Here is a 15,069-nt window from a genome sequence, read left to right as displayed (position 1 = left end):
ACTGAATTCTGTATTCCCCCATTATTGGCTTTGTCCAGGTTTTTGATACTAAGTGGTTGAGAGCTGTGGTGAGAAGTGAGAACTGTATTCACTAAATGATGGCCATTTAAGTTTCAGTCTTCCTGTCTTTCTAGAAACTGCTGATTTGGCATAGAGGTATGTTGCTCTGACTGTAATGCACAGGGTTCTGGGTTCAAGACTCGGCAGTGAAATGCATGGTGGTAACACAACATTTTATTCTAGCAACTTTCCAAAATTATACAGACAATGTTTAAAATGTGTCCTTGGTTTTTGGCCTTTTGTCCCCCCCCCACCAAAAAAACTGAAATTAAAAATAAGTGTGAGAAGCCATGTGAGATGCCTATGGTTTACACTACTGTCATTCTATATATATATATATATATATATATATATATATATATATATATATATATATGTGTGTGTGTGTGTGTGTGTGTGTGTGTGTGTGTGTGTGTGTGTGTGTGTGTATATATATATATATATATATATATATATATATATATATATATATATATATATATATATATATATATATATATATACACACACACACACACACACACACACACACATATATTGTGTGTACGGAACTAGACTTTTATGATGGAAATGTTCTGAACTGGGCAGTTTGGTCATTATTGGTTCTTGCATTTTGTTTCATTGCCTACTAGAGAAATGTTCAAACAATAAATTTTAAAATGTGCTCTAAGTGTGCTGTATTATACAAGGAATATCATTTAATAAAGTCAGGAAGGTGTATCAAAGAACACATGTATGTTTCTTGTTTTGTGTGCAAGCCAGAGGCCTATGATTTGAAAATAGCCCAAAGGTAATCTTTATCCACCACTGGCCAGATGCATTTTCTTTGGACGTAGTGTGGGTTTCAATGCTGCTTCAATGAATGTGAATTTCAAGGGCAGAGATGTTTTAATGCCAAGACTATTTTCATCATGAGGCAGTATTGCTTTGTTTACCAGATGTCTATTAGTGTTTGTGCATTGTTGTGCTGTAAAATGTAAAAATAAAATCCAAGTAATCATTGTAGAATTAAAGCAGTATGCACACATTACAGTTTATGGTAAATGGGGTGAAATAGCCAGGTAATGGGACATTGAAACGGCTGCAGGGGGACTCTTGTGCCATATTTTGGTTGTTCATTCTTCAGTTTGCGTTTGAAAGTTGGTATCCCACAATTCCATTCGAGTGGGTGGGATTACTTAATTATGTATTCAAATTTTACATTAATCAGCATACAGATTTGTACCTATTTTTCATGGGCCTTGTCCAGATTTTTGATGTTTCCAGGTTGAGAGGTATGTCAGTAAATGCTGCAAGAAACACTCAGCCATGCTAGAGTCTTCACTGTGTAATACCTTAAAACTCCTGTAGTGGAGGATGTTGGGATATATACAAATAACCATTAAGGGCATACAGGTGTTTCAGCTACATGATTTCTAAATCCCTGTGACTTTTTACTGTTTGTTCTTTTAGTCTTTATGGGTACATTCAGGCCAATAAAGCTAAACTTTACTAGCTGTAAACATGCCATGTTTTGGACTTTGTTACCTCATCATTATAGTATAGTGTAACATAGCATTCAGTTTCTATTCATTTTGTTGCATCACAATATATATTTTAAATCCTGGCAACACATTTGACATCCTTCTATTTCTACATTTTTATGCAGTTAGACTTGACATCTTTACTGAACTATGTCCACAACATTTTACTAACAGTACATGGTAGTGATAAATGCTTAGTATTTATGTTTTTTTCTATGCAGTTTCAATGGAAAAATAGTACAGTGTGAGAGAAAGTAATGAAGACGTGATCTAATGGGGGAAAATGGCAGCATGGAAGTAGCTACCAGGGAAATGATCTAATACAGAGGTAGCCTCTAGCTTCCCTGAGAGCACAAAAGTGAATGATGTTTTCACTTTCTAACCAATATGACACCCCTTACAATCTCATGCTCTGGGTTTGTCAGCAATAGACACTTATCAATGAGCACCCAGACAAGTATTAATCAGTATACTCAGGACACAAATTAAGTACTCCATTGGTAATACCATAAATGTTAAATGCTGAGGGTAGTGACTGCTTTTTGTGTTTTTTTTTTTTTCTTGTGCCAAAAACAAATCTGACTTACAGACTTGTAAGAGTGTTATTAGGCTATTGTCCAGGGGGGGCTTTCTAAGCCTAGCCAAGTTTTCCTGAAAGAATAATGACGTCCTCTATCCAAATAGGACATTGAGGATCAAACATTTATAAGCCACCTCTGTCCTTAAGGGACATGGATGCCAGGCCTGGTGTAAATTTTCTGTTCCCCATGCACTGGTCTGTGTTGCATTTAAATTAGGTAATAGAGGCTATTCTAGTAATGACGTTAAGTGTGCTTGTGCAGGCGTGAAAAGAGATAGAGGAGGGAGAGGTAGACCCTGTATATTAGGAGGACGGGATAGGTGTGACAGGATAGTGGTTGGTGCCAACACTGTTCCAGTTGTACTACCTTATGCACAGGTTTACAGGCTGTGAAGCAAGTTATTAATAGGAACTGGCATATTCTGTTAACTGATGAGGAAACTGTCAAGATAGTTGGCACAAAACCCAAGTACACGTTTAAGAATGGTTTAAACTTGAAGCAGCAGTTATGCTATCTGAGGGTGTCTTTACCAGAGGGAAATGTTATTTTTGGAATTCTGGCATGTGGGAAATGCAGTTATTGCTCATTTATAGATGGATTTAGATATTTCAGGCACCCTGATACTGGATATTTGTGGCACCTAAGGTGTAAAGCTGATTGCAACACTAAAAACCTGGTTTATATTGCCCACTGCATCACCTGCTTTAAGTTTTGCATAGGTTAGACAAATCACAGGTAGACGGAAAGAATTAGGGACCACGATTACTGTACAAGGATGAAACGTGAGTACAGTGCCATACCTAAACATGTATTAACTGAAGAAGGCAGTCATCATGTACAAGGATGAAGCGTGAGTACAGTGCCATAGCTAAACATGTATTAACTGAAGGATGAAACGTGAGTACAGTGCCATAGCTAAACATGTATTAACTGAAGGATGAAATGTGAGTACAGTGCCATAGCTAAACATGTATTAACTGAGTACAGTGCCATAGCTAAACATGTATTAACTGAAGGGTGAAACGTGAGTACAGTGCCATAGCTAAACATGTATTAACTGAAGGATGAAACGTGAGTACAGTGCCATAGCTAAACATGTATTAACTGAAGAAGGCAGTCATCATGTACAAGGATGAAACGTGAGTACAGTGCCATACCTAAACATGTATTAACTGAAGAAGGCAGTAATCATGTACAAGGATGAAGCGTGAGTACAGTGCCATAGCTAAACATGTATTAACTGAAGGATGAAACGTGAGTACAGTGCCATAGCTAAACATGTATTAACTGAAGGATGAAACGTGAGTACAGTGCCATAGCTAAACATGTATTAACTGAAGGATGAAATGTGAGTACAGTGCCATAGCTAAACATGTATTAACTGAAGGATGAAATGCGAGTACAGTGCCATAGCTAAACATGTATTAACTGAAGGATGAAACATGAGTACAGTGCCATAGCTAAACACGTATTAACTGAAGGATGAAACGTGAGTACAGTGCCATAGCTAAACATGTATTAATTGAAGGATGAAATGTGAGTACAGTGCCATAGCTAAACATGTATTAACTGAAGGATGAAACCTGAGTACAGTGCCATAGCTAAACATGTATTAACTGAAGAAGGGAGTCACCAATTTAAGTTTCAGGTTTTGCAAGTTGTACAGGAGAGTTCTAGAATAGGGGATATAATTAATCAAATGGAAACACAAGAGTTAAAATGGATTCTATGCATGGGAGCCCATAGGGGCTCTGGTTTGAATGATACGGTCTCCTTGAAACCTATGTTAAAAGGAAGGAGAATTAAAAGATGAACTATTATGTTTGATTAAGATGAATTGTATGTATTTTATATATATATATATATATATATATATATATATATATATATATATATATATATTAATCAATATACGTTTTTTTCCATAGAATAATCTACCAATGTGTTTTAATGTATGGGTTTTTTTTTTACATACACATTTGTTGTTTTAGCTGCTGTTCCTTTAAATCTTAATTGGTTTAGAGGTTTTTAAAAAATGGAGGGAAATATGTGGAACATGATTGGTTTCTCTATATGTCCTTGGTGTATATATATATATATATATATATATATATGTGTGTGTGTATATATATATATATATATATATGTGTGTGTATGTATATATATATATATATATATATATATATATATATATATATGTGATTTTTATGCACTGTTTTTATGGCATCTGAGGAAGTAAGGGATGTTATGAAAGCACTTACGCTACGTTATTAAAAGTTTTTTACATTCTGCTTGGAGTTCTCTGGATGCTATTACTTGCTACAGCTGCCTTCTACTTGGTCTGGAGGGATATTTTTGCATTTATCTACTCACCTAACCTGTTGGGACTTACGTTTGGGACTGTTATTTCACATAGGTAATAGACAAACTCAGCTTCACATGGATGGGAATCTGTTCCATAGGGGATCCTTAGAATCCTTCCTAAGTCATTTGTTTATCTGCAACACAATTCTTCCTTTTAATGCTGAATATTCTGTTGTTTGATCAAAACTTGTATCTTAAATATCATGAGTGAAGCACTCATTGATTCAACTTACAAGCTGGGGGAACAAAGATGATTATTAGGAGCATTTTATATTGATGTTATCCTCTTAGAAAGACAGTAGAGCAAGGTCTTCCTTATTAACTTTGTGAAAAAAAAGAATTGTGTAATTGTAATGTCTGGAATTACTTCTTAACTGTAAAACTCAATGCTCTGTTACAAAAATGACACATTGTATGAGAGACATAGTAAAAGTCCAAACCAAAGCTGATCCATGCAAGCTGTTCTGTACAAAAGTCATGAATGGGCGTGCCTTCGCTGAAGGTTGGGTGTCGGGCTGGCAACTTGGCACCATAAAAATCTATTGCCAGTCATTAGGGGACCGGAGTTCCGCTGTGGCGACCCCTAACCGGGAAAAGGCAAAACCAACAACAGACAGTTTAACACTTTCACAGTACTGGCTCAGTGAGAAATGCTGATTAACGTGTTATAGATTTGTTACGTTGCAGTCTTTGAATCATCATCCAGATTCGATGGGTATAGAATAAAAGCCCGCATACAAACAAAACTGAGATTTTCATGTAACATAAGACTGCGCTTGTGTGGTGAGCCCCTGCCTTTTGGTTTAGGCTGTTTCTGCTCATTGTCAAGGTGAAAGTTACTGACCTGGCAAAAGTCAGTGAAAAACAGTACAGTTAACTAGGATTTGTGGTTACTAGTTTATTCATAGTAAATGTATTCTTAAACAACCTACCCTTTCCACAGTATGTTTCAGTGGTCATATTAAATGGTCGTTTCATGTTGTTAGCCCTTTTCATTTATAATCATTAATGTTATGTAACAAGACACAACCTCACAGTTTAAGGGTTGTTAGGCACAATTTCCTCCTATAAGCTGAATGATATTTCCTGTAAGTACAACTGTTTCTCTGTCAGGATTGGTTTAAAATATAAACATGCGTACTACACAGCAGCATTGTTTCATTTTAGCCAATAGGCAGGTGTTTGATAATGTTACCAATACAAGTATGCAGTCACTAGAATATCATGGAATGTTACTGACATTTTAGAACGTATCTATTTACCTTCTGTTTCCAAAATGTAGACCACTCCTTCCCTTAATGTCGAACAGATTGACAAACTGTGTAGTGCTTTCTAACAGCTTCAACAAGGAACCACACTGCATGGTTAAAAATTTCTTGAATTTATGCTTGCAAAAATGATTTTGATGAATTCAGACTTGTTTGGCAGCACTGAGGATTAAGCCTATGAGTTGTTAACACGCTGCCTGCTGTGGTGCAGGTTTTGACTCCTCCAGCGTCCATTTGCCTATACGCGTAACTAGACAGTGCTTCTGGGTTGTGTCTGAAAAAGATCCATGCAGATCAGTGCTGTAACAATACAAATTAATGTGATTCAGTATTATTTTTTATATGTATTTAAAAATGCTAACAATGAATGTGTGACATATTTTAAATGTGAAGCAACATGGAAGATGGATTTTTAAGACTCAAAATGGGGAGTTTCTCAGAGTAAGAACTGTTTAGGAAGATGTCCTAGCATGTTTTTATACCGCTTCTCTTACATAAACAAAGTAGTGCAACACAATCGTCTTCTGATTATCTTCATAATCTGTGTAAAAGAAGGCTTTAGACAGCAAAAATACTACTGGACACTTTCAGCACGTTAACGTGAGTACTAAAAGAAATCAGACCTGACTACCTTTGTTTAACAACAGTGTCAGAGTGGATGACATCATTAGTTTTTACCTTCTGTAGCACAGCAGGTGGTACCCACAGTGTAGGAAAGCATTTTGGCCTCTGTTAGTTAATGTTTATGGCTTCCACTGTTGTTAAAAAGAAAACTCTTGCAAACTTCTATTTTCCATATGCTCATGTCACCGGGTTTAATTAGGGAACTTTACCCTCAGTGATGTCAGTATAGTGGTATTGTGAGGATGCAACCATAGGCTATAATGGACACAATACCGTGCTTGTGCAGGCAGGCATGCATTAAAGTCTACGGACGCATCCCACACACTCCATATGGTGACTTCACTGAGGGATACTTTCAATTTATATGGAGCATTCTTTAACAAAAAGTTTACAAAGTTTTTTTTGACACCACGGTTAAGTATATAAAGACTGATAAGAGGAAGATGCACTATGGTACTTAATATATGTTGCAGTGCATTTATAATTCTAAACAATACACTTAATTTTTTTCTATTTGCTGTTTTATGAATGCGGTCTCTTAAAGGCCATGACAGGACTTAGCAATTCTTCATATAGCAGCAGTGCAGATCATCTGTAATCATTTATCACTGTGGTATTTGCTACAAGAAAATATCATGCCTTTGTAATGGACAGCAATGTTTTTCTTGTAGACCTTGCGGGTCATCCATGCTGAAGGCTTGTCATGAGAATTCATGTTAATAATGTTCTCATGCCAGTCTCCGCGTTAGGTCCATAAGGGTAGTATGACTTTGTGGGGCAGTTAACCTGAGAAGTTATTTCAGTGTCTTCTACTAGACCTGAATCACTTTAAATACAAAACAGTAAATATATCCGCACTTTTTCATATGTCCAAGACTACAAGGAGAAAAGCTTGACCAGTTTTTGTTGGAGTATGCAAGGTGAATGGGGAAAGGAATGTCGTTAATGCTATAAAATATAATGCCCATATGTGACCAAGGAAGTAACCTATTTGTATTTTTGGCTGACAATGGAAACCAGCCTTAACTCTGCATGTCTAAGACTCGTATGCTTTTTCTGACCAAGTATTGTATTAAAAATGTACTTTCACATCTATTTAGCTGTTACTCCTGCCTTGTTAAGTGAACTGAACTAGACAGTTTAGCATTTAATACTGCAGGTCATTTCAACAATCAGAAGAGCAGCTCTTTGTATGTGTTTGAGAAGTAGTTTTGTAGGATTAATTTGAGGAAAATGACCCCAGAGTTCTTATCACTCTAGGGAAATTTGTGGGGGCTAACAGGATGTTAGAATGTATTTGGGGGGGTACATTCTAAAGAACTGGACGATATGTTGCTTTCAAACAGTATTAGTTATACTTCATCTGGCGTATCATGTGCTCATGTTAAGAAAGACAATACTCGTGTTTATGTGAGTGCATTTGGGAGCAGTTAAGCTTGCATGAGGTTCTTTCATCTTATGGAAGAGATTGCTGGTACTAGATGTAAGAATACTGGAAGGCTGTGGTAGACTAGCTAAGCTTTCCACAGGAGCGACAGGGAAATGTTAAGCAAGCAGAGTGATCCAAGCAGTAGAGAGCTAAAAGAGTGACTTTCTACCAGATATAAGTATTTTTTGTGGCTTTCCCACTGTTATTAAGCTAGCGACTGCATTTCGCCTGTTTTACTGCTACTTTAAGTGATTTCTGCATTTTACACTGTTTATTGCACTTTAAGTTACTAATTGTTGCAAATTGTTTCTGTAGGCTACACACTAAAGTGCGCTAGCCGATTTAAAGCATTTATAGCATTTACTGTCTGTTTTTCCTTGTCTCTGTAAAAACAAAAAAAAAAAAATCTCTTGTTTTCCGCCTTACTGAACTAGAGTAGTCCAGTTTCAGAGTTGCTGATCCCTGGGCTTTGTTTTTAGTTCCTGTTACTGATCCATTGCCTTATTAGGAGGAGGGAACTTTCTTTGCTTACCAGTGGGAGTGGGAAGCACTGAGCGCCTTTTGTCCGATTTGGTGAAGTTTCAGCCAGAAACTAGTAGTCCATTGGTCGTTTGGGCCAATTCTTAGCTCCTTTCAGCCCCTGCTATAAAACACGCTAAACACGCCAGCTTGTACCAACTCAGCACAGATCCTCGTGGTGGCCTGCAGAGTGATCCAAGCAGCATAGAGCTAAACGAGTGACTTTCTACCAGATATAAGTATTTTTGTGGCTTTCCCACAGTTATTAAGCTAGCGACTGCATTTCGCCTGTTTTACTGCTACTTTAAGTGATTTCTGCATTTTACACTGTTTATTGCACTTTAAGTTACTAATTGTTGCAAATTGTTTCTGTAGGCTACACACTAAAGTGCTTAGCCGATTTACAGCATTTATAGCATTTACTGTCTGTTTTTTCCTTGTCTCTGTAATAAAACAAAAATCTCTTGTTTCCCCTTACTGAACTAGAGTAGTCCAGTTTCAGAGTTGCTGATCCCTGGGCTTTGTTTTTAGTTCCTGTTACTGATCCATTGCCTTATTAGGGAGGAGGGAAGTTTCTTTGCTTACCAGTGGGAGTGGGAAGCACTGAGCAGCCTTTCTGTCTGATTTGGTGAAGTTTCAGCCAGAAACTAGTAGTCCATTGGTCGTTTTGGGCCAAATCTAGCTCCTTTCAGCCCCTGCTATAAAACACGCTAAACACGTTTTCCCGCTTGTACCAACTCAGCACAGATCCTCGTAGTGGCCTGCAGAGTGATCCAAGCAGCAGAGAGCTAAAAGAGTGACTTTCTACCAGATATAAGTATTTTTGTGGCTTTCCCACTGTTATTTAAGCTAGCGACTGCATTTCGCCTGTTTTACTGCTACTTTAAGTGATTTCTGCATTTTACACTGTTTATTGCACTTTAAGTTACTAATTGTTGCAAATTGTTTCTGTAGGCTACACACTAAAGTGCTAGCCGATTTACAGCATTTATAGCATTTACTGTCTGTTTTTTCCTTGTCTCTGTAATAAAACAAAAAATCTCTTGTTTTCCTGCCTTACTGAACTAGAGTAGTCCAGTTTCAGAGTTGCTGATCCCTGGGCTTTGTTTTTAGTTCCTGTTACTGATCCATTGCCTTATTAGGAAGGAGGGAAGTTTCTTTGCTTACCAGTTGGAGTGGGAAGCACTGAGCGACCTTTTTGTCCGATTTGGTGAAGTTTCAGCCAGAAACTAGTAGTCCATTGGTTGTTTTGGGCCAATTCCGAGCTCCCTTCAGCCCCCTGCTATAAAACATGTTGCACACAAGAGCAGCGGTTAAACAAGGTTAAACTATTTGGGCCATCTAAATTCCACTCTTCCAATTTTCCCTTAGAACTACCTTCCTCGAGCTGTACTGCTGATCTAACCAGCATATCCTATAACTGAAAAGTTCATCTCTACTTGATTCCCAAGTAGACTATTCTCTATCTGTAAAGCCTAGCACTTACTCCTACAGTACTTGCACCTTGATAAAGCACTCTTATTATAGATAGTACCCCACCAGCCTAAAACCCACTTCCCCGAGTCCTTTGAAAGTCTCTTTATCTACTACTTCTAGTATGTCGAGGGATCAGTTGCTAGTGTCCTCTCCAGCTCAACTGGTGAACCTGGGAATATTGAGGCAATGTTACAATTGCCTCATGTACACAGACAATCCTCTCCTTCTCCCACAAAACACAAATACATGCGAGAGATGCAACTATACGGCCAAACTGGAGGTTGAGCTCTCTCAACATAGGACTGGCAAGACCAGACAGGAGGAGAAGGTAACCACACACAATACATACCCAGTCACACATGGTACCATCACAACTTCAAATCATACACATACTCACACAAAGACATACTAGGAGGCTCTGATCAAAAATTTACCAAAACAGCAGAGGCCACCAAAGCAGACACCCAAACAACTACCACCTCACGACCCAACACATGCAACACATAGACCACACAGTCAGAGTGTCAAACAGTCACAGCCCTTAAGGCCAAACAAAATGCCAGACACACTTGTCATTGGTGATTCCATAGTCAGACACACTGACGTCCCGCTCACCAGACTGAGTAAAGAGAAGGTCACAGTAAGCTGCCTGTCGGGCGCTAGAATCCGCCACATAACGCAAGCACTCAGGTCTCTCAACAGAAGGTACACGACTCAGTCATTGTCCACGCTGGTGTCAACGACCTGAGATGGACTACATGAAAGGGACATCGAGGAGCTCTCTGATTATGTAGCCCAGGCAGGTATGACCCTGACCTTGAGCAGTATCCTACCTTCACCTAGAATGATGCCACAATACAGTGATAAGATGATCAGCTTTAATAATTGGCTTAAATTCTGGTGTCATTCAAAGGGGATCCAATGTCTGTCTGCCTGGGATGACATGCTGGACAAGCCACGCTGTGACTAAAGGGGCGGCTTGCACCTGTCACCCTGGGCTTCGGATATTGGCAAAGGCTCTTGCCACCCCATAGTGCCTTTTTAGGCAAGGCTCAAATTCTAAACCTACCACCCTAGAACACCAAAAGGAAAAAACTAAGGGTAATGCTGCTCAATGCCAGAAGTCTCAAGCTCAAGATGCACGCACTCGAGGCCCTTCTCAATATGGAGAACATCGATGTCTGTGCTGTGACAGAAACCTGGTTCAAGGCTCCTGAGAGCACCCCAGCACTAACAGGTTTCACCTCATATCATGCTTTCCGCCCCAAAATCCGGACAACACCAAGAAAGGAGGGGTATCCATATTCATAAAGGACACCCACACCTCAAGGTTGGTGGCAACGATGCATCGGAGACCATCCAGGTGCAATTAACCATAGGCAAGACTGCTCTGCAATTTGTAGCATGTTACAGGCCACCCTCTCAAACTCAGGAACCTCACATGGCCTTCCTGAAAACATTGGAGGGATAAATGTATCTCCAAACACCATCATACTAGGTGACTTCAACTACCCTAATATAGACTGGGAACACTACTCAAGCCCAACACTCTAACCCAAAGATTCCTGGAGTTCATAAACTCAAATGCCATGGAACAACTAGTCACCATCCCCACAAGAGGAGAAAACATACTTGATCTCATCATCACGAACATGGGATCAAAATGTTCAACACCGAAGTATACCCCTCACTGGTGAGATCAGATCATAAACTAATCTCGCTGGAGGTCCTCATCCCGCCCCACCTGAAACAAAAAGACCACAGTGAAAAACTTCTCAAAAGCTGATTTCACACTTCTAAAAACTAGTGTGGTCTCCTTTAAGGCCCCTGAGCCAGTGGTAAACATTACTCAAACCGCTGAATCACTTACAAATGCCTTCTACCAGCACCTACAGGACTGCATGGATCAGGCAATCCCAAACAAAACTAAGACTCTCTGTACCAAAGGCAAGCATCCAGTCTGGTGGACCTCAGCCATAAACAAGCTCTACAACAAAAGGAGGAAGCTACTACAAGATAGAGCAAAACCCTTGAAAGGTAAGACACCTTTGATCATTATAAGTAAAAAACTAAGAGCTCTCATAAAATCATCCAAGGCAAATTTTGAGAGAAAAATCGCCAAGGACTCTAAAGAGAATCATAAGGCCTTCTTTAGCTATGTTAGAAACCTAGGAGGAAACTCCCAGATATGCTCAGAATTAGTTCAAAATGATGTGAAAATTACTGAACCTACACACATTGCCAACATACTGGCTGACAGGTTCAGTGCAAACTTCTCCCCCCAAAAGGAGAGATATCTATTCCAGAGGATTGTAGCCCCAAACATCTCCAACGCCCAAGTGAGAACTGCCCTCACTAAGGCAAAACACAGCATCCATGGGGATGAATGGTGTCCACGGCTGTGAGCGTCATTAACTCAACGAGGAATTAAACCCCCAGTTAGGACAGCTGTTTAATCTTAGCCTCACCCCAGGATACCCTGTGGTCCCACTTCATAAGGGCGGTGCCTCCACAGACCCTGGAAATTACCACCCCATTAGCTTGACAAGCCTTATCTGCAAAGCCATGGAGAGGATCATAATGGAACTCATAAATAAAGACATAGGGAACTTGTAGACTTTGGATCCAACCCAGTTTGGCTTTGTCAAAGGCAGATCCTGCCTCTTAAACTTGGTTGACTTTTCGAGACAGTCACCAAGGCCATTGATGAGGAAAGGCAGTCCATACAGCCTACCTCGACCTGGCAAAGGCCTTTGACACAATACCCCACTCAGGTATCATCGAAAAACTCATCAGCTTGAATGTAAACCCATACATCACAAGATGGGTTGCAAACTGGCTAAGTGACAGAACCCACAGGGTCAGAGTTGCTGGAGCCATGTCAGACTCAAAGCCTGTCACAAGTGGTGTCCCACAGGGCTCAGTCCTGGGTCCACTCTTGTTCGGCATCTACTTTTCTGAAGTACAAGCAAACACAGGAGGGCTATGGCTGACAAAGTTTGCAGATGACTGCAAACTGGACGCCATAGTCGAAAACACATCTGACACAGATATCCTCCAGAAGGGCCTCACAGAAACGGATAACTGGTGCCAGAGCCATGGCCTGAAGTTAAACGCCAAAAAATGCATAGTCATAACCTTCGGGAAAAACAAGGTTACCCCTAGCTACCATATAGGTGGCAATCCACTGAGCAGAGAAAAAGTCATCAGGGATCTGGGGACCCAGGTTGACAGTAGCCTTTCGTTTGACACTCATGTTGCTAAAGTAGTTAGGAAAACCTTCTATATCGCCCACCTGATCATGAAGGGATTCACATCTAGATCAAGGGAGGTCATCGTCCCCCTGTACTCATCACTCATTAGACCTATGATTGAGTACAATGCCCCATTCGGAATGTATCTGACCAGACACCTGCTGCAGCTTGAAAGGCCCCAAAAGTTCCTCACCAAAAGGATAAAGGGTCTCAAAAATATGTCTTATGCTGCCCGACTGAAAGAACTCCAGCTCTATTCAGTCTCATACCGCTTGCTCAGAGGTGACCTGTGCCTGACATATAAGGCCATGTCAAACCCAGATTTGATGAATATGCTTCACCTCAAAAAAACTAGATCCCTCAGAATCACAAGGGCGGGAGACTTAAACCTTGACACGGTTATAAATAGAATGTGCTGGAGGGACAGATTCATCACCCAGAGACTCCCTATACTGTGGAACAAAATCCCGGTACATGTGAGGCAGAGCACCTCTCTGGCCTTGTTCAAGAGGAATCTTGACCAATGGATGGGAGATTGCAGATATACCCCAGGGATTACTTCAGTGTCACTGCTTGACAGAGGCACAGCAAAATGATAGGCATAGTTTTTATTCAAACTAAAGGGGTGGCGAAAGCCACATAACTATGGGCTAGGCTTATAAATGCCCTTGGGTAGATAGCCTAGTATGAACCTATGAACCTATGAACCTATGAAGCAGTAATGCCCAACAGGGTGTGTGACACTGTGCACATCGAGCCTCTACACCCTTGGAAGGGCATTATTTATGCATTAACAAACACCCTGGAGGGCATTATTGCACTTAGAGAATCGGCTGTATGTGAAATTGTACTGTTTTATTTACTTTTTTTTTTTTTTTTACTATATTATTTTTTTGTATATATTTTTCATGTAAAGTAGTTCCTCCACCTAATGTTTCAAACTTGCTGTAGCATACGTAAATGGTGTTGGAGGAAGTATCTTGCATCCAAAATATAACATTTTCAAAAAACTATCCACTTATATATTTCATTTTTTTTGGTCTTTTACTCTTAAGATGCGTGGTTTGTTCCAGTGATTGGGGATTGTAGTCACTATATAATGACATACATTTAAGTTTCAGACTTGTATTTTCTTCAGAAAATTGATACTAAAACAACAACAACTATTCAAGCAACTTTGTAATCTTATAAGAACAATATTTAAAATTCTTTCCTGTTTTTGAGCATTTGTGCTCCATTTATTTTAGGCTTTATTCAGATTTCTTAAGCTGAGAGGTAGAGAGATATGCAAACCTCTTAACTGTTTCTGCTGTCACTGCTCAATAGCTCTCACACTTCACATCCATCCATACGTACACACACACAAGCATGCATACACTCACACACATGCGCGCGTGCGCACAAACACACACACACACACACACACACACACACATTTTTCTTTCTTTGTTTTTTGGGGTTTTTTTACTTTTACACTCAGTAAACAGCAAAAGTGCTGCTTAACAAGTGTAAAATAATGACCCAATCAATCTCACTTGCACTCTCATGCAAGCATACACTCATACACACTGACATAAACATACTCACAGACACTTTTCTATTTTTTTTTTAATTTTCTTCTTTTTTTATTTTATACTTGCTAAACGGCAAACACACTGCTTAGCGAGTGTAAAATAATGGCAGCTATTAACTTTCTTTCAGACCGAGCTCTATGGTAGCTTAATACGGTACCACAAAACAGTGGACTCATTTTAAGTGGGCATTGCCTGTAGATTAACACCCTGCTGGAAGATGTTCGTTCTCCAATCAGGGTGTTGATGTACAGGTCACTCATTCTCTAAAGTGAAAGAGAAAATATTGGGGAAGACAGATCCAAGCCCCATTTACAAATGTAAAGGCATTTCTTTTAGAAACAGATGCAGGTGTCTGGGTAGTTTTGCCTTAGTGGTTTCTGAAGTACTACTGAGTTAC

At 39.5% G+C, this 15,069-nt stretch overlaps 1 protein-coding gene across 4 annotated transcripts in view; it reads left to right on the top strand.

Annotated features, from left to right (window-relative positions):
- The window catches only part of PDZD2 (PDZ domain containing 2), a 2,738,687-nt gene that overhangs the window by 2,428,676 nt on the left and 294,942 nt on the right, over positions 1-15,069 (top strand). The gene's annotated exons all lie outside the window — the stretch shown is intronic.

Source organism: Protopterus annectens, chromosome 1.part1 (genome assembly GCF_019279795.1).
Source record: "Protopterus annectens isolate FY-2018-M chromosome 1.part1, PAN1.0, whole genome shotgun sequence".
NCBI lineage: Eukaryota > Metazoa > Chordata > Ceratodontiformes > Protopteridae > Protopterus > Protopterus annectens.
The sequence above is the reverse complement of the archived record's forward strand: the minus strand, read 5'-3'. Positions and strand labels throughout refer to the sequence as shown.